The sequence below is a fragment of the Dioscorea cayenensis genome, chromosome 8 (genome assembly GCF_009730915.1).
Source record: "Dioscorea cayenensis subsp. rotundata cultivar TDr96_F1 chromosome 8, TDr96_F1_v2_PseudoChromosome.rev07_lg8_w22 25.fasta, whole genome shotgun sequence".
NCBI classification, from domain to species: Eukaryota; Viridiplantae; Streptophyta; class Magnoliopsida; order Dioscoreales; family Dioscoreaceae; genus Dioscorea; species Dioscorea cayenensis.
The window spans coordinates 12,489,156-12,510,875 of record NC_052478.1 but is presented as its reverse complement, the minus strand read 5'-3'; the positions used below and the strand labels follow the sequence as shown (position 1 = coordinate 12,510,875).

The 21,720-nt window shown below is 34.2% G+C and overlaps 1 non-coding gene across 1 annotated transcript; it reads right to left on the bottom strand.

The window, feature by feature from the left end:
* Window positions 1-15,439: 15,439 nt before the first annotated feature.
* Window positions 15,440-15,546, bottom strand: LOC120268129. Its single transcript, XR_005538799.1, has one exon. It is a non-coding gene; the product is annotated as a small nucleolar RNA R71 (small nucleolar RNA).
* Between the last annotated feature and the right edge of the window lie 6,174 nt (window positions 15,547-21,720).

The window sequence follows — 21,720 nt, the reverse complement described above, 5'->3', positions numbered from 1 at the left end:
GCCTATAGAGGAGCTATATTTATTCCTTCATAGCTTCCAATGTTTCTTTGAGATATTTTACCATAAAAATGGTGGAATCCAGAACTCGAAAACTAAATGTTATTAATATGCATTTAAAATATTTTATTTTAAATAAAATCACTATTAATTTATATTAAATATTTATTTTAAAAACCAACCCTATTATTATTATTTTTCGATGTCACCATAATTTTTATATATCAGGGAAACCTCAAATTTTTCAACAGTCAACAAATAATTTCATTTTTTAAATTTTTTGTATGACATTTATTATATTTTGGTTGTTCCCCGATGGATCATCTTAATTCTCATTATCTAAAAAATTCTCAAGATGTATACTATTAAATTTGAAAAAGAAATTGATCCTAATTTTATCTAAAGCACTTGAAATGGGTTGCCCATGGAGATAGATGTGAAGATCAAAATAAATTAAGTCATTCATTTGATAAGCAAAAGGGGTCATTTTTCATGTGAGAAAACAAAACAAATGATGACCTCCATTGAGAAATGATTGTGGTTTTAAACCCAAAAGGTAATCTAGCTTTTGCCTTTTGGTGATAAAATATAAAATATTAATAAAATACAAGTAACAGAGTAAAAAAGTACTAGAGAGAGTTCGCCAAGTTCACTCATTATACAAGTACATTTCTAAATTTTTAAGTTTTAAATATTTATTTTTTCATAATAAAAATTACCTTTTTATTCTAACCCTTACTAAAAATAAATTTATATTTTAAAAATATTTTTATATAATTAAATTGTTTTTGTACCCATAATCAAAAAGCCTTTCCAAGGTTTTTAGGAGTTAGTTACCACTATTAATTAGGATAATACTTCCTTCATTCCTTTTTATTTGTCATAATTAACCGAATCTCATATATCAATAAAAATTAATTATTTCACAAAATTTTATAAAAAGTTAGTTATTTTTACAAAATCACCCCTAATTTATAACTTCACATTTATCTCTCATATTTAATTCCAATAAGAGAGTTGAATAGAGTATTAAGAGTAATTTTGAAAAAAACATAATAAATATTTTTTAATGTTAGAAAATGACAGATAAATAGAAACATGAGTGTTAAAAGTAATTTTGAAAAAAAATAATAAATATTTTTTAATATTAAAAAAATGATAAATAAATAAAAAATATGAATTTATGACGGATAAGATGAAGAAGAAGAGAGAGAGAGAGAGAGAGAGTAATATGAAAAAATATCTCATTAAATGGGTAACTTTTTTTTTTTTTTATAAACCCTACTTTCATATATATAATAAAAGCGTGTGATTTTAGAAAAGCATACACAATGGCTACTTTCCCAATTATTGAGGAAAGAGAGAATATACATCATGACAAAGAAGATGTTAAATTAACCACGTGATTCTTGGTGACAAGATTAGTGGATGGAGCTCTCAGCAGACATAGAGACAAGACAATCACCAACCTTTTTTATATTCTTGCTTTATTTTTGAGAGCATGCTTGAATAGTTGAATGAGACCACTATAGGCCTTGTTAACCAAACCAACGAATGCCACGACTGCCAAATTTATTTCCGTTGAGTAGTTAAAATGTTTAAAAAGGAGAAGTTTGGCCCCTTTGTCTTATCAATTTGCTAAAATGCTAAAATGATCTCTGTAATGACTAAGCACTTTTTATTGTTTCTATTTTGGAGAATTAATTCTGTAATGACTCACAGGCAATTTTTACTCTCTACATTTAAAATGGGATGCTTAAACTTCTTGATTCACATCACTGAACTTTTGAGGTTTTTGAACTTGCTAAGTATCTTAAGAGGTGTTGACCTCAAGTGGAAAACTATTATGGGTTTTGACATTTTCTTTCAAATAGATATAAAAAAAAATTGGAAAAGAAGAAACAAGAAATTTGTTGATTTAAGGGGATGAAATAAATAATAAAGTTGTTCTAATTTTGGTTTTTGGCTTAATTTGTACTTATCCCTCCAACAACCCAGCCATCTTTGTATAGTAGTTGGTGGAAAGATAAAAGTATCATAAACCAGCAAGGTTCATGTATTCTTGATTAATCCAACGGGCACATACAAAATATAAACGTATGAAATAAACTAAAGGGGTATTTTGTTCGGTGAATTTGGTTAAATTTCTACATTTTTTTTTTTTTGAGAAAGGAGACAAGCGCCAGAACCCAGGGACAAACACGTGGGGAAGCAACGCTCACCACCGAACCGTGCCCTCACTTTGCGCAAGATGGGGATCGAACTCGGGGAGCCACGCTCGACATTCGAGACGAACACCCTACGCAAGGGACCCGATGCCAATAGACCAAATAGTCGTTGGGTACAAGCATGTAACATGTGTACATTGGGTAGACAATAATTTAATAATATTTTTAGAAATATAATAAGGTTTTTATAAGGAAAAACTATCTATAGGTCTTTGAAAGTTTTCATTTTTACCGGACAATCCATATTTTTTCCATGTATTTATCCTTCCATCCACATCGTTAACTCCATCAGCTTATTTTTACATAATTCTGGTATTGCCTATATGACGGTGTAAGAAAAAATTGAAACTTTCTTCCCATTCATGTCATTCTTGTTTGGCTGGTTGTAAGGAGTATTTTTTTTTTTAAGATTCTTTGCATTTTAACCCTTTTTTTTTAAAAAAAAATAAAATGTTAACCTGCGCCGTTGAAAGAGAAGCAAGCTCTTTCTTCTCTTTATCTTCTTCATCACACTCTCCTCTCCTTCATCACAAAACTATCTCTTAGAAGTTTCTCGCAAACTTCAACTCATCATTTGATCAAAAGGCACGACGGAGCTTGGCAAGATATGTAAGCGTTGGGCCCTTGATGTCTCCCTGCTAAGAGTTAAGTTTTCCAAGTCGGATTCATACAAAATAATTTGTTTAATTGACTCCAAGGACATTTAATGATGGAACCAAGGGGGATGGGTGAGAGCTTCAGCCCTCCTTCGGTGCCAAAAAGGCCACTGTCAGGCTGGCCTCGTTGAAGCTTTCCCAAAGAAGACTCCCCTTCTCCCTCCCTTCTCTTTCAATGAAGTGTCTCCTATGATGTGGGTTTTGAAGTCTGAACTCCTGTCCAAACAAACTCACTGCCAAGTCACTGACAACATGACATCGAGATGTCATGAAGTATAAAGAGGAGCGGATTGTGGACAAGCAAAGACAAAAACATCAAAGATCCAAAGTCAAAGAGGAAGATGAATGCGTCATGCGGCTGGTGTTGTCGTGACCCTCGTGGGTATTTAAGTTTGGAACCAAATTCGATAAGGTAATACACAAATCCAAATCTGCTTATTGTTATCAGGTTATCAAATTTAAACTACAATTGGAATCCAATACACAAAATTAGCTTTTGACTAATTGGTATACCCTCAACGGCTCAAACTCAGGCCTCTACTCAGCAGCTCAAAATCTCTCCTCTTGCTACCCTATCCCTTTTTCATTATTGATAACTTTGATCTTTGATTGTATGATTGTGACTCTTCTTTTTTTAATAATCAATTCTTATAACCATGAGCATGAGCATAATCTTAACTTAATTCTTGAGGCTTCTCCAAAGTGTAAGTGTTTCTTTAAGGTTTTTATTTGAATTGGATTTTGCGGTTATGATCATTAGATTCATCACTATGTTTTTTTTTTTTTTTGAAAAATCGCATATCCAAATTTGGCTTTTTGAGTAGAAAAATTTGAGGATTGAATTTGAGGGCCATATTTGTAAATCTTTGTTCTTTTTCTTTAGAATTGCATCACTATCTTGTGCTTTTGACATTTGTTGACGTGTTAATTAACTTTGGTTTTTGTTGACAAATGAATAAGAATTCTATAAATCTTAATTATGTATGATGATTTTTTGTTGTGGTGGGAATCTCAACCATAATCTAGTTGTTCATGAGATCCCCCTTTCCATTTGATACATTATGTTGCAGGATTAGGTGCATGAACCCTAATTTGTAAGCATTACAAATATAACTTGAAACCCTCATAGTTTCCCTCTATATTAAAAGAATAATATAATTTCCCAACTAAACTTGATTATTTAAAGTCTTAAAAGGGAAGTAGGACAAGATACTAACAAAGGGTCAACACAAGAGGGCACACAATTAAGTTAAGGGGTTTATCTTCTCCAATATTTATCCCTTTTTGATTTTTTTTTTTTGCATGGCTCATTATCTAATGCACTTGCGTCATTTGGTGTTGTTAATAAGTAACAAAATAAGATAAATTGCACATGACTGACAAATTTAAAGTTTGCTTGCTGGATCACATTGATACATGAACATGTTGACATGGATTCTGATCATTCATTGTGGGTCACTCTTGTGTCGCACTTCTATTTATAATTTGACGGAATATATTTTATTAACATCAAACTTAACAACTAGTTCACTTGCACCTTTAGCTCTGAGGAAACCATGTCCCTTTATACTAGATAAATCTTATGTGTCTTGTACTCCTAATCTATAACACCTAAAACTTAAATATGGATTCAAAACATAATTTTCATCATATAATTTATATATATATATATATATATATATCAATCCAGTAATAGGTGAATTGTTATCTAGGTTTTGTTGTTTGAAATAGGTTGTCCTTTTTACTTTCAATTTGCTGAATTGTTAGCTATATGATTGATGAAATGTCATTCACTCATACATTGGAGAGTTATTTGTTTTATTTTATGATATACAATTATATTTGTCTTTGTTAAAAGTAAAATCTTGTGTATAAAATAATTGTAGATGAGTTATGCTGCACAAAATAATTGTAAAATCTTGTTATCTAATGTTTTATTTTCAAATAATTTGACGATTGTGGTTTTTTTTTATTTTTTGAATGACTAAAGAACCTTTTAGATGAGTTATGCTACACAAAATTCCATTCTATGTTTTCAATTGTCATAATATCTTAATCCTATAATGTAAATAAATGAGCAATATTATTGCCTTTGAATATCTAGCCACTATTTTCGTATCATTTATATTCATACATGTTTACTTTGATCTTTGAATAGCATTATAGACTTTTATAGCCATTGGAACTAGATAAATTTTTAATTCTCCAAAAGCGCCATCAAACTCCAAATCTTATAAGAAAAACACCCGTGTAAATTACAATTCGAATGGCATTGTTAGTGATCTGGGACTAGAAAAGCCGATTTAAGACTTTGATATTACGAATAGAGATCAAGTTAGAAGAAAGTATTTAACTAAAGGCCCCTGTCAATCAATTGCCCATAATTTTCCTCAAAAAGAGTAAGGTAAGCAAAGGAGGAGTTTTTAGGATGCTTGGTTTAAATAGCATCCATAGTTGGAGTATTGTGTGACCAAAGATGGAGCATTTTGTTTTTGGTTTAAATCAAATAAGAAAAGATGCATTCACTAAAATGGGCTTCAAAAATTGGAAAAAGGCTTTATAAAATTTTGTAGAGCATGTTGGTGCTATGAACAATGTGCATAATGACGCAAGAGCACAATTTCAAAGTTTCAAAAATTAGAGGCAAAGAATATCACACTAATTAGCAGCGCATTCACATGAGATGGAGGTTGAATTCCACAATCGTTTAACGGTGGTTTTGGATGTGACACATTTTCTTTTAAAGCAAGGTTTGACTTTTCATGGACATGATGAGTCATCGAGCTTATAGAACAAGATAATTTCATTGAGTTGCTCTAGTGGTATAACCTTTGGAATGATAAGGCTTTTAGGGCAGTTACTCAAAATGCTTCTAGAAGGAATCAAATGACTCTCCAAAAGGTTTAGAAGGAATTACCAATTGCTAATGTAACAGAGATTACATGTATCATTGTTGATAATATTGGAGATAACTATTTTTCTCATATAATTGATAAAGCCAAGGATGTGTCAGTAAAGAAGTAAATGTAGGTTGTTCTATGATTTGTGAATAAGAATGGATAGATGATAAAGCGGTTCCTTGCTATGGTTCATGCGTCTGATACCTTAGCCATGTCATTGAAGAATTCCATGGATCATCTATTTACCAAGCATGGGTTATCTCTTTCGATGCTGAGGGGACAAGGATATGATGGGGCTTTAAATATTCGAGGTGAATTCAATGGTTTAACAGAATTTATCCTAAGAGAAAATCCATATGTAAGGTATATCCATTGTTTTTCTCATCAGCTCCAATTAGTGATTGTTACTAGTGAAATCAATGATTGAAATTGGGTGGTCGCTAAAGTTACAATTTCGAGCTCTAAACTGCAACCAAAATTGGTTTGTTACTAAAGTATTGAATTTACTACCAATAATAACTGGCAATGTTAAATTTTTTTGTTGCTATTAAAACTAAGCAAAAAAGCGTGAACAACAATGTTCAAATTAATTTTTCTTTTCATTATAAATTTTTCTCTACATAATAGATCAATGTAATTTATTATTGTTAAGATTCATCACATCCAAATATGAGGAGTTTAGTTTATGCACGTTCATTAAATCTATATCATCACATCAATAACTATTTTCATAAATACTTAAATTCGCTATCATCATAGCCTGTTTTACATTAGAATATGTTCAATATATAATTTTTCTAATTTAATAATAATAGAACAATAATAACTTTGCTTTGTTACTTATGTATCCTTCATATATCAATTTTAACGGTAACTCTTTAGTAACTTTGGTTTTGTAACCTCATTGACTTTAAACTGCTAATAATCTTAATTAATCAATATTTGTCTTCAATAACATTTTATCTTTTATTAATTTATTAATTAATATTTTAACTAAAATGTTTGGTTGGGTTTATGTTATTGGAACAATTTTGAACTTTTCATGTGATTGAGGGCTACCAAGAAAAGATAATAATTTAATGCAATAATTGTTGTAAATTTCACTACAATAACAATTAAAAGCTCAATTTTGTTTGGTGTAAATCTATTAATAATTTTTTAAAAATTAATAATGAATTTATTTTAATATGAGGTTTAATAGAAAATTCAAGTTATTAAAATTGTTTAATATGCTATTATTATATGTATTACTTATCTAAATATTAATATTTATTACAATATGTAATAACTGATATAATTATAAAATAAATAGAATTTTAACCACAACTGGATTTTTATTTAAATTATTTAGTACAGTTGAATCTGATTTTAATTTTATATAAACTTAAATATATATTATTAAAGCTATCCATATGAAATATATATTTATAAAGCAACTCTAATAAATTAATGCTTTGATTTAGACTTTCCCTCCAAGCCTCTCTCTCTCTCTCTCTCTCTCTCTCTCTCTCTCTCTCTTGTACGCACTTGGAGCTTTGGGGTAGGCATCGGGCACCTCCAACAAGGGTTTTCAGACAGTTATTGTGTTTCATGCTCCTCTATATCCTTCTTTGAATCCCTAATTTAGATATTTAGGTTTTCCCCTTCAATCCCCTTTTCTCTCCCTCTTTCCAACTCTTTGGAATTAGGGCTTCATTCATTCAAATCCTAGCTCCACCACTTACTCCTAATATATTTATTTTTCCCCCCTTGGCTTTATGATTCTACCAATGATCTTGGTTTCTTTTTTATTTTTATTTTTTCAAGAATTTATTGAAAGGTTGCATAATAGAACAAGTAATCTCTCATTTGGAGTTTATAGATTTTTCTTTTCAAAATAAGATATCTTTATTTCTTGAATGAGAGCAATTATTATTTTGAAATACCCCATATTTTTATTAGCACATAATAAAGGGGGATTTGCACTAGTGTCCAAAGGTTTACTAGAAAATATTCATGTTAAATGCCAATAATGGTGACTGATGGTTAAGAACATGGAGGTGCTTGAGGCGAATATTGTCATCACTTTATGCAAATGGGAGAAAATATTTCCCCCGGTTTTTTATTCTATGGAACACTTGCCAATACATTTAGCTTATGAAGCCAAGATGGGACAGTACAATATAAATGGATGTATAGGTTTAAGAAGTAACTCTTGAAATTATATCTTTTTTAAGTAATTCGTTTATTCTAGCATTACATTTATTACTTTTTTTTAATTTTAGGTACATGCATCATTTGACGAAAATGGTAAGGAATAGAGCCAAATTTGAAGGCTCTATGTGTGAGGAATATATCATTGACGAGATTTCCACATTTGGTTCGTTTTACTTTGAGCCACATATAGAAATAAAGTTGAATAGAGTTCCTTGAAATGATGACGGAGGCAATGTGGATCTCAAGGGACATTTGTCAGTTTTCATCTATCCAGGTCATCCATTAGGAGAAATAAGTGAACACAAGCTTTTGAATCAAAATGAGTATGATGTTGCACATTGATATGTTTTGTTGAATCATCAAGAAATCAACACTTTTGTTGAGTAAGTCTATATATATATATATATATATTCTTATTATTATTTGATTATTGGAATATACTAAGTATATTTTCTAATTGAACTTTTCTTGTTTATAGGATATTTAACTCATATTATGGATTCTAATCCAAATATTGATGAGGTAACTCTAGCAGAAAGATGTGACAAACAATTCCATCATTTGTTAAAAATCTATGTGATTAATATGAATCTAATAATATCTTTCCTTATAATATTTATAAACATTATTCATTTAATTTCGATTTTTGTGTCAAAGGTGAATGTTGAGGCAAACACTATTGATAAGAGAATAAAACTTATGGCACATTACCCATCAAGAATTGTGACAAGTTATAATGGTTATTTTGTAAATTAGTTCAAATTTCACACAACGTCATATGGGAACTATAAAAAAACAATGAACTCCGGTATGTGGGTGAGAGGAGGCTATAAAGATTACATTGATGATTTTTATGACATGTTGGAAGATATTGTGCAATTAGAATACTTGGGGTATGGAGATAAAGTTGTGATTTTCAAATGCTATTGGTATGATCACAGCAAAGGGGTTAAGTATGATCGTCATGGTTTTATTGATATTGTTTATAAGTAGAGAATGAGTTTGAATGATCCATTTGTAGCGGCCACTTCAGAAAGGGCTACCTTAGAGGATGTGTGAAGCTACTACCATTCTTTTGTTTTGTTATGCTTGTAGATAAATAAGTCTCTTGTACTTAGAACTTTGAGGAGTATACTTTGGGTTTACTAGAGTGAGTTTACACACACTTAGACAATGTTGGGTTTGTTGTCCTTTTTTATTCAAGTTTTTAGCTAGAGCATTGATTTTTCGTATTTAGTGTTGAAAGTTCCCTTCCTTGTAGAATGCTCTCCTTGCATGCTTTGGTTAACCTAAGGCCAAACACTTTCAATTTTTTCTTCTTCTATGCTTTAATATTTTATTTTTGTTTGAGGACAAAAAAAAACTTAAGTGTGGGGGAGTTTGATAAATGCTTGTGTGTTAAAAATGCGAAGTGTTCTTTCCTTTAAATGTGCATTACTTTTATCAGGTTTAAGCGCTAATACATGTGTGTTTGTGTTATTTTGCGCATTTATGATTGTGAAGCTGAGTATTAAGAAAAGAAGACAAAAGTAAATCGTGAACACACTATTTGGTAGAATCTTGGAAGGGACAAATGCGAAGGCACAAGTGGGGCTCTAAGATACGTGAATGTGTGCCAATCTCCATGTATTCAAGTCATTACAATGAGTTCGAGGGGCACGAAGGCAGTCACATTTGCGTATCCCGACTTGTGCATTGATAACAAGATATTCACCAATTAGGACTTTGATTAAAGAAGAGTTATAATTTACGGCATAAACGTGTACCCGTTTATGTTGCCTCAATGAAAAGTGTGGAATTGGGAGTATTTTGGAGGAGCACGGTAGTAGGTTATTGTAGCAAATCACCGTAGCAATACGCTGTAGTAGTTATTATTCATAGCCGGCCGAAAATCAGGTTTCCAGAGAATCCACACGGGCTTGTGGAAATTCCCCACGCCCGTGTGGAGAATCCACAAGGGCGTGTCGATGCCCGATTCCAGCCCTATTTAAGCCACGACTCAGCCCGATTTTTAGAAAAAATCTTTCACCCTTCTCTCCAACTTTTCTCCATCTTTTGAGAGATCGTCGGCTAGGGTTTTGAGAGGCTTTTGGCAAGTCTTTAGAGTGGTCCTACAAATTCGACACCGCGCTTCTCTTGGAAGAAGGTTATTAGGGGAGCTTTCGTTGGCACCGATCCGGCGAGGTGTGCCCTAGGCCGGATAATAGGACCTTTGGAGAAGAAGAGCCTCCTCCATAAGACCATCGACACGAATACCGAGGGGGTTTTCCTATGGATTACTTGTTTTTACTTTCGATTTTATTATTGATTGTATTTTGCTCCATGGAGAGCTAAAGCCCCTAGTGGGTACTTGGATTTTGTAAATCCTAGGATGTTAATGTTTCTTTGACCTTTTATTATGCCTTCCTTAATTGATGTTTTTAATTGAGTTTCAATCTTGAATGCTTGTTGAATGATTTCTCCCTTAGAGTGACACTAGGGTTGAGAGATCATCTTGGTAAACTTTGTAGATGGGTGACACGCCATGAGGGTTAGACAAAGCTAGATTGGAGAGGGTTGAGAGGGTACGTCGAGAGGTAGTAGAGCGTCCCCTTTTCCCTCCGGTGTGATTTATCTTACCTCCAATTTATAGAGTTTTTTGCGGTTATAATAGAGTAAAGAACTAAAGGATGAACTCCGCTGGGGCTTAGTTGCCGAGCAATAGAGTGAAGCGTTGAAGTGACTTTAGTATCTGGGGCTTAATTATGACCAGGGGTCTTTCACCTGGACCAAAGGGTTAGATCTACACATAAGAATAGGGTTAATCACTTGGAATCCATAGAACTCCATGCAATTTTGCATAGTGTGAGGTGTTGATACTGAGCGATTTCTCCGCCGGGACATAGTGTAGAGTTAGTCACGGTTGACCTTAGGTTTGAGACCGTGTACTTTAGGATTTTCACGACTCATTAAGCATTAGTTAGGAAGCATAATAGTAGATCATGCACTTGAAACATTAGTCCTAGGGGGAGCATTGTCCGAGTACCCCACTTCTATCGATTGCGTTTCCTTTAAATTACTTGGGCCTCTCGTTCTTGTTTCTTTTGTTTTTGCTTACATTACACTTTATCAAAACAATTATTATTCATCTTCACTTGTTTAAGTAGAAATTTTAGTATTTTTATTCCTTACTCCCTGTAGATACAATATCCCACTCACTTAGGATTTATTTTTTCAACAAACCAATTCACTTGCAGGTCACGCGCAAGGGGTGTTGTCAGCACAACAAGCTCAAGATGTATATTTCACCAAATATCCTTCTAAGAAGAGAAAAGATTGATGGGAAGTATTTAAAATAAGACATAAACATATTATTGATGATGTCACAAATGATGAAGAGATTGAATACCAAGAAAATGAGGCATCCCCACCTATAGATTCGATGTCCTCTATTGAAATTGATGATGATAATACTCTTGTTCGAGATGGTTACACAGTGGAAGTACCTTTGACTAATAATAATAATACACATAGCATACCTTGTTTTGATGATGATGATGATGATGATGATGATGATGATGATGACGACAGCGATGACGATGACGACAATGACGAAGCTATTGATGACGAGGATTATGATGCATGATTTCAGAATTAAGCAATATTTTACTTGAAGAATAAGGGCATGGACTTGGTCATTTTGTATATATATATCTGTGTGTGTGTGTGTGTGTATTTTAGATTTTATTTATGACTTGGTGATATTATAAGCAATATGTTTTTTATTTTATTATGATTTTTGAACTTTAGTAAAGTCGTTGATATAAGTATACTTCTTGAATAACTATAGCTATGTAATGTAATGCAATTTAATTATGTTTGTTCAAATTGATTAACATATTGTTATTTAAATGTTTTTAGTCTCGTTATATCATGCAAATTAAGAGAAGGAAGAGGAACTAATAAGAGGAAGGAACGTGATCAATATCATGACTCAACATCTCCTCGTGCAACAACAAGGAAGAATTATGCACTAGTAGATGATCCTACAATCAATCCTCATGATGCAAGAGAATGATGCACTAACAGATGATTCTATAACCAATCCTCATGAAACAAGGTTGGAGAATGATGAACCCCTAAATCACCTTAATGTGTGTCTAGCTCAGCTCAAAAGAGAAGAGGTCCAAATTTAGGTACTACACCATCACATCCATCTGCTTGCCAACCATTGGTTACTGATGAAAAAAGGTTGTAATTTTTTTTCTAGAATTTATGAAGTTTTATTTAGTGTTTATGTTGATCAACTAAAATTTTCTAGTAATATATATATATTTTTTTGCATGTTTTAGTTTTCCTAATACAATTGGTATAACCATCATAGATGACTTCAAGGGCAACATAAATGATGTGTGGCCTACATGGACTAGCATCCCTCTACATATTAAAGATGTTCTCTTCATGAAATTTAAGGAGAGAATATATATATATATATATATACACATATATTTATATATATTTTTTATATATTAAAGTTGTTAAATAAAAGTTCAACATTTATTAAGATGTTCTTTACATAATGTTAAAGATGCTCTTGTATACATTTTGTTAAAGATGTTCCTATATACATTTTCATAACCTCCACTGCTTCAAACCATTATGTTAAATAAATATTTTATAAAGTTTAAGAGACATTGCTTTTTTTTTTTTTTGGGGAAATCCTTGTAGCTTCTTTGTTTAGCAAATCACACTCTTGTTTATCTCTTTTATTGTTCTTTGTTTATTGTTGTATTACTCTTTACCACACATGCAAGTATAATAACATATACAAATGAATGCTCTAATGTAGCCATATGTGCAAAATTGTCCTACTTGGTGGTTAGTCTTATAACCTTTCATAAATTTTAATTTTTCCTGTAAATAGTAAAAAGCATATGAAAGGATCAGACCATTCAAAGTGCACCTTTATTATTTCATAGTATTTTTTATGTTCTTAACAAAACATACAAGAACTTATTAAAAATTTGTTAAAGATATTGTAATATTTATACAAGAACATTTTTAACATAACATTAATTAAATTTAATATGTTTTTGATTTTTTTTTAAGTGTTTATTAGGATGTTCTTGTATAAACATTACATTTTCTCATAAAATATTTATTAAGATGTTCTCTACATAATGTTAAAAAAAATGCTAAAGATGTTCAGATGTTTTTTAGAAAATGTTCAATTTAAGATGAGAAAATATTTATTAAGATGTTTTTTTGTTATCAAAATTTGTAGGAGAGATTCTATTGGGATCTGTCACATGAATATTTTGTAAGGAAAATCTAGAATAAGTTTGCTTCAAACCCCTACAAAGATGGTTTAAGTAAAGCAAGAGCACTTGCAATGTGAGATGAAACATCCATTACAGCTTCTCATAACAAAAACTCATATTAGATACCACCTGACATTTGCAACAAGTTGATAGATAATTTCTGAGGTATGAAGAAATGGCAACAAAAAAAAAACAACTGACAATAGAAAATCAAGAAGAGAAGGGTCATTAGCAAATCATTGTGGAGGATCAAGAGGATTTGAAAATACAAAGGTAGCACTAGTTATTTTTTCTTTTTCTTTTACTTTTATATGTTTGATGTTACTACACTAATGTAAATTTTTGTGAATAAAAATCATTTGTTTGAACTTTTTTGTATGAAAAGGAATACAATCGTGAAGTTTCATATGCAGAGGTGCATATCGCACTCATCAAAATGACAAGAGGAACGGCCTTTGATAATAAATCGAGATTATTTAAGTAAGTTTATATTTTTTTTAGCTCTTAATATATCTATCTTTTGCTTCATTTCATAATGTTTAAATTTAAATACAGAAAAATTTTGAGGAGATTGCTAAACAAATGTACTATGAGGACTATGTGGGTAATGAAGAATATAATTTTGAACTTGTGCGGTCAAAAAAATGTGGTGGGCCAAGCAAAGGATGACTATATGGTATTGGGATGTCTGATTGTTAAACTTTCATAGATTACCCTCTCAATCTATGAATCAAGAGCAAGTTCAACGAGCATATGAATTGCAAGAGAAGATAGAAAAACAACAAGAGAAGATAGAAGAACAACAACAACGATTAGATGAGATGGAGTCAAAGAATGACTTACTAGAAAAAGTACTAAAAGAGGTGAAGATATACTAAAATCTTGGTTTCAAACTCGCCGTACAGTCAAGACATCTATGTCTAGTATTTAGTAGTGATGCATTGTTTGTAGTTTTATTGGTTGGATATTTGAATTTTTGGAATATTAGATGTTTAACATTGTCAAGAATTGTTATGAATTGTTTTAGAAGATTACCATAAGTCTAATGAATATTTTCCCTAAAGTAGCATTTTAATCAAATTGTTATTTTCAGTTTTGATGTTAGCAATTACATTTAATTTTAAACTTGGCAACCAATGTTAGCGAATGAATTTGCAACAATTTTGGTGAATGATAATTAGCCACTAAAAAGCAGTTACAAAATAGAGACCAATTCTGCAACAAGAAGTTACAGGCATTAGCAACTAATATTAGTAACTGAATTAGAAATTGTGTTAGAAACTAATAGTTAGCCAGTAAAAACAGTTATAAAATACCTACCCATTTAACAACTAAAAACATTTATAAATGTATCAACCAAATAGCGATCTAAAAGAAGTTAGTAAAGTACATTGTACTAACAACCGATATACTAGGGTTGATTAGTGACAAAAAAATAGTAACTAAAATAAGTTGTGCCACATATTGGTTAGCTACCAATTTATGATATTTGCAACAAACACTGGTTGTAGCAACTCTTTGTGACTGAATATGCAATATATTGCTAACATATTTGCTACCATGTTTTTAGCCACCAACAATTGCGACTATCAATTAGGTCACTAAATTTGTTTTTCTTTCTTTGATTGCAGCTCCACTTTGTGACCCAAGGCAACCCTTCGACATTAGTTAAAGGTGATCCAAAAATTGAAAGAAGAATTCATAGACGAGGAAAGGAACCTGTACAAGAATAGTTTAATCCAGCTGAGATAGAAGTTGAAGGAAATGATAATATGGCTGAACAAAATGAACAATAGAGGACACTCTCAGATTATTCAAGACCCACAACCCTTGGCACACAATCTAGTATTATGAGGCCACCGATTACAGCTCGAAATTTTGAGCTCAAGCCAGGCTTCATCCAAATGTTATAGCAGTTAGCACACTTTAATGGTTTGGCTGATGAGGATCAAAACAACCGCATCGAGAATTTTCTAGAAGTGTGTGACATGCTCAAGATCAATGGTGTCACGGATGATGCCATAAAATTGAAGGCCTTCCCATTTTCCTTGAAGGGGAGAGTGAAATAGTGGTTACATTCATTACCTCAAGCATCGATCACTACTTGGGAAGAGATGGTGGAAACTTTTCTAGCTCGATATTTCCCTCCTGAAAAATCTGAAAAGCTCAGGATTAAAATATCCTCTTTTGTGTAAGTGAAATTAGAGTCTCTTTTTGAGACATGGGATAGGTTCAAGGATCTCCTACGGAAATGTTCTCAGCATAAGTTCCCCAAATGGATGATTATCCATACTTTCAATAATGGTTTAAACCCAAGCATGAAATAGTTACTTGATGCTACAGCATGAGGTACTTTAGGCAGTAAAACCCCAAAGGAAGCCCGACAACTCATTGAGGATATGGCTATGAACAGTTATCAGTGGAATTCCCAAGACAAGAAGAAGGTAGCCGGACTTCATGCGATCGATGCAGTCACATCATTAGCAGCCCATATGGAGTCCCTGAGTAAGAAGTTAGACACTCTAACTTCTCCTAGAGTTGGCAACAGTGATGAATTACACTGGGTGTGGGGATGGACATGTTTCAGCTGATTGCTTAATTTCTATTAGTGGTACAACTGCAGTGGTACATGTGGATTTTGTAGAAAATGCAATGAGAGATCAAGGAAATCCGTACAGCAATACCTACAATCTGGGGTAGAGAAATCACCCAAACCTTTCTTGGGGTGATCAGGGGTAACAGAAGACTTCTGCACCACCAGGCTTCCAACAATAGGCCCCAAATGTGGAAAATAGAGTTTCAGGGTTGGAAAACCGGAGTGTTGGATATGGATGAGGATGTTGAGGTTTTGTTGATACTTGGGAGGCCGTTCTTGCATACTTCCAAAGCTCTCATTGACATGGACGATGGGGAATTGATACTACGAGTTGGAGATGACAAGTTGACTTATCGCCTTGCTGAAGCCATGCGACATTCTCTTGATTTTAATAATACTTTGTATTTTTCTTGACACCACTAATGAGTTGATTGATGACTATATGCATGAAATTCTGTATCCGAAACCATTGGAGGGGTGGCTAGATCAAGAATAGGAGAATGAAGAAATTTCATCGCTTGGTTTAGTGGACGACGTGCAACCTACTCCGGGAGTAATTAAGAGAATGATTAAAAATCTCAAGAGGACTAGGAGATGCCACAAAAAGTGCCCCAATGCTATTGGGGATGAGCATTCATGAATTGAGGGTGATAAATTCTTGTGTGGTAACAAACTTGATCATTTCCCCTCTAACTTGCAAAAATTGTGCTCATCGTGCTTTCAAGTTGTAGGTAAGAGGGCAACCTTTCTTTATGAACCCCCGAGTGCAGGTACGTCAAGCTTAGTGATATTAAACAAGCGCTTCTTGGGAAACAACCCAAGTCTTTTATTGCTTTTCTTGGTCTTAGTTTAGTTTATGCATGAATAATTGCTTAATCTTGGTGTTTTGAACTTAATCTGCTAATGCTGTGTTTTTCTCGTGGATCATTAATGTTTTATCATGCTTGATTGGCAAAGTCTTAGGTCGTTTGAATGTTTTTTCATGAGTCTCTAGTCAGTTTTTCCTCGTATTCGCAGTTTCTGTACATTGTATTAGCTTTGCAAACTTGTTCTGTAGAAACTGTAGATTTCTGAGCAAACCAGAGAAAACACATGGCCATGTGGAATTTCCTCACGAGCGTTTGTTTCTGTTTAGAGCTCATCTTCTCTATCCCAAGAAGACACAAGGTCATGTGAGTGCCCCTGTGAGCGGCCTTGTGAACCCACACACCCGTGTGGAATTTCCACAGGGGCGTGTGAATTCCTACAGACCAAAAAGTTTTCATCCAGAGAAGACACAAGGGCGTGTGGTGGGTTGTTTTCACGTCCCTTTCATCTTCCTGACCTTCTCTTCATCTATTTAAAGGGTTTTTGGGTTGTTTTCCGGCCGTATTCGAGTTTTTTTTATTTCTTCTTCGTCGGTAAGCTTCTCTTTCCCATTTCTTTGCTAATCGTATTTTCTTTTGGTTGGTTTGGTCTATTTGGCATGGATTTCATGTTTAAAATGTTGGTGGATGATTGAATTATGTATTTAGGAAGCTTTTGAGATGTATTGTAAAAATTTTTATAGAATTCGGCCTAGCCATTATCGCACTCGGAAGATCCACACAGGCGTGTGGAAATTCCACACGACCTTGTGGATTTCTATAGAATTACTTTTCAAGGTTTAATTGATCTATTATTTTTATACTTTTCTTTTGCAGGAATAGCTCCCCGAACGAAGAAATTGGCTGGCAAACACACCCGTGACTCCTCTCCAGAACAACTTGAGTTCTCTATACCCAAACATCAAGTTAGATTCGAGCATTTGTCGAAGGTAAAATTCGAACAGTCTCGATTTCCTGTCCTGAGTGCATTGAGGGAGATATAGTTGGGAGACAAGATGGCACAGGAGGTCGATGAGTTACTTTCAGTGGGTAAATGGCAACACCTACTATCTATCAGGAAACTAGCTATTCGTATGTTGACACTAGAGGTACATGCATCATTTCAGTTTGACCGATCGTACACCAGCTTCACTAGAGATGACACCATTCAATTCCTTGTTTTCGGTCAGTACCATAGCATGAGTATGACTCAGTTTTCTATCTGGCTCAGCTTGTATGATGATGATTACATCAACACTGAGGAATATGAGCAGTTACCGACCGATTATCGTCATAGTTTGACTCTACAGCGCGTATATAGGATGTTGTGTGGTGAGGGTCAGTATAAGCCTAGGATTTCCAAGGCTACGAGCCTTTCTCAACCGGTATACAGATACATCCACACCGTTCTCAATAGATTAGTAAACGGTCTTGGTGACAGTATAGGGGTCCTCAGCCGTCAGGAGCTGTTATATTTATACTCGATGGTACAGAGCGAGCCTCTTCACTTGGGACATATCGTGGCTAACTATTTGTGGCATCAGGGCCAGTATGTCAGGGTTGGAGTATTTTTTGCAAGCCCTTACATTACTAGACTCGTCATGGGGATGGGTCTACTTGAGGCGATCAGAGGGACCGAGAAGACTATCATTCCATCCCCTCTCGGACTGGAGACCATGAGATTGATGGGTATGGTGAGGAAATACTGACCCAGTACATATGTTATGATCATGCCATCACTAGAGGCGTCTGAGGTGAGGGTGATGAGCAGAGTGATCTCAGCCTGCTCCACAGCCACAGCAAGAGCTGATGGACACCAATGCACCCCCTACAGCACAGGAGCCCCCTCCAGTGTGTATGTTTTCTCCATCTTGAGCCTATGATCATCTTGAGAGACTCGAGAGTGTTGTAGGGGTGTTACAGACAGACTTGGCAGAGGTTCGCGCGACTCAAGCTGCGAACCACACTAAGGTGATAGCACGTCTCATGATACTTCAGCAGATTCTTGAGAGAGAGAGACATGTCCTTACCATTTGTTATAAGACCTCGAGCACCACCAGGATAACCAACATCACTGGCCGCACCAGGATCACCAGTAGCAGTAGTAGCACCACCACCAGCAAACGACACCGACGCTTGAGGCGTCTTTATCTTTATACTTTTGTTATTTTATTTCAGTATTTTCATTTTGTTATTTTATTTCAGTTTTTTCATTTTAAACTTGTATTCCTCATAAAGGTTTATCCTTCTGATTTTATCTTATTGTTTTTCATGTGTATCTAGTTGTATTTCATTTTCATATCTTTATAGACTTGATTTACTTTGTTTTTGTTGAGCTTTACTGAACCCCCTTGGTTATACGTGTAGATGGTCTTGTGAGTCTTGAAATTGAGGATTAGTCATTGGCACGGTCATATGGCATTCTATATGGCTGTGTGTACTCCACAACCCTTTGGAACTCAACTCTCAATGGATATAGCTCCATCAATTTAACATTAGGAGTTCAGGGGAGTATTGTTTCGATTGCCAATCTTCACATATGTTTTAATTGTATATCTTTTTATTGTGCTTGTATGCATACATTGAGGGCAATGTACATCTTAAGTGTGGGGGGGAGTTCACTTTACGCATGCTCTCTACTTATGCATTCGATATTCATGCTCATGTAGCCAATGGTGGTTCACCTTACTTGTAAAGGTTGTATTCTTAAGTTTAGGAGAATTTTGAACATTGAATACCATTATGCTCTAGTTTTACTTTAATTTTAAGGAATTTTTGCCCGATTATCTTTTTGTCACACTACTCATTAATTAAACCTTGTGGAAACTCAAGTTCAACACTTAAAGGATTGTAGTAGCATTATTTTAGTTCAAATAGTTTTTTTAAAAAAAAAAGTTGTGTTGTGTTTGTGCATTGGGGGTAGAAAAAGCTACCACCTATGAAGTATGAAGCTACTCTCATAAGTCAGATACTAGTTATGCCCTAATGAGAGAAAGAGCTATCTAATAGGATGAGTGAAAGCTACTACTCAGGTAGAAAGAGCTACAGCCTCAAAAGTGTGAAAGCCACCTTGGCGGCTTCCTAGGAAAGGCTACCTTAGAGGATGTGTGAAGCTACTACCTTTTCTTTCTGTTTATAAATAAGTCCTTTGTAACAAGAACTTTGAGTAGTACATGTTGGGTTGACTTGAGTGAGTTTACACGCTCTTACACAATATTGGGTTTTTCATCCTTTTTTATTTGAGTTTTTAGTTAGAGCAACGATTTCTCTTTTGGTGTTTAAATTTTCCTTACTTTTGAAATACCTCTTTTGTATACTTTTGGTGAACACTTTCAATTTTGCCTCTTAGATGCTTTAATGATTTATTTTTGCTTGAGGACAAGCAAAGACTTAAGTGTGGGGGAGTTTGATAAGTGCTTGTGTATAAGTATTACTAAGTATATTTTTCTTACATTGAGCATCACTTTTATTAGATTTTATGGCTTATTCATGTGTATTTGTGTTCTTTTATGTATTTAGGGTTGTGGAGACAAGTTTAGAAGAAAGGAAGCAAAAATAGATCATGAACTCGATTTTTAAGGAATCACTTGTACCGAACAAGTATCAAGGCACAAGTTGCGATCACGGGCATGTGGGTGTGTGCCAACCTCTAAAAATGTGCAAGTGAATCTACAAAATTGGAGGGGCACAAAGGTAGTCACACACACATGCTCCAACTTGTGTAGTATTTTCAAGAGCTTCATCAATGTGTTTGAAAGTGAGGATGCGACATGATCTATCGCATGGATGTCTGCCCAACCATGCGGCCTTAATGGAAGAAGATGAGTTTGGGAGTACTGCAGTGAAGTACTTTAGCAGTTTACTATAACAAATTCACTATAACAGTAACTGTTCATAGCACTCAGAAAATGAAGAAAATGGAAATCCACACGCCCGTGTGGAAATTCTACATGGGCGTGTGAAATCCCGATTTCAACCCTTTAAATACTGCTTTGAAGTATTGTTTTGGGGATTCTTTCTCTTATCTTTTGCCTATCCTTTGGAGAAAGTGCGGCTAGGGATTGGAGAGGTTTTGCTAGGATTTTGGAACGTTTCTATGGTATTCAACATCAATTCCCTTCGGAGGAGAATTGTTGGGGGAGCCTTCGACGGCATTGATTCGGCAAGATGTGCCCTAGGCTCGATGGAGGAATCTTTGGAGAAGAAGAAGCAACTTCTCAAGACTATCACCATGGAGAACAAGATGGTTATTTACATGGAATATTTGCATTTATTTTTATTTCATCTTTGATTTTGTATTGCTCCATAAAGAGCTGAACCCCTAGTGGGTACTTAGACTTGTAAACCTTAGGATAATTTTGTTTCATTAACTTCTATTATGTTTTTTTTAATTGATGTTTTAATTGAGTTTCATTCTTGTTTACTTATTGATTTTATTTTTCCCTTAGAGTGACACTAGGGTTGGAAATTCATATAGGTAACCTCTTGAATGAGTGACACTTCATTAGGTTAGACTTAGCAAGATTGAAGACGGTGGAGGGGGTGAGTGGCGAGGTAGCGGAACGTCCCTTTTCTCCTCCGACGTGATTTATCCTACCTAAATATTCTAAGAGTTCTTTGGAATAATGATAGAGTGAAGTGCTAAGAGACTTTCTCAACTGGGGCTTAGTTGCATGAAGGACAGAGTGAAGTGTTGAGACATCTTTAGCGCTGGGGCTTAGTTGTGATTAGAGATCATTCGCCTGGACCAAAGGGTTTGATCTAAATTAGGGAATAGGGTTTATCACTTAGAGTTCCGAGAACCTCAAGCAGTCTGACACAGTGTGAGGTGTTGAGAATATTCCTTTCCGCTAGGGCATAGTGTAGAAGGCTAGTCACGATTTACCTTAGGTTTGGGACCGTGTGTCTTTGGATTTCCATGACTCATTAAAATTTGATTAGGGAAGCATAATATTAGTCTTGCACTTGAAACAATAGTCCTAGGGTGAGCATTGTCAGAGTA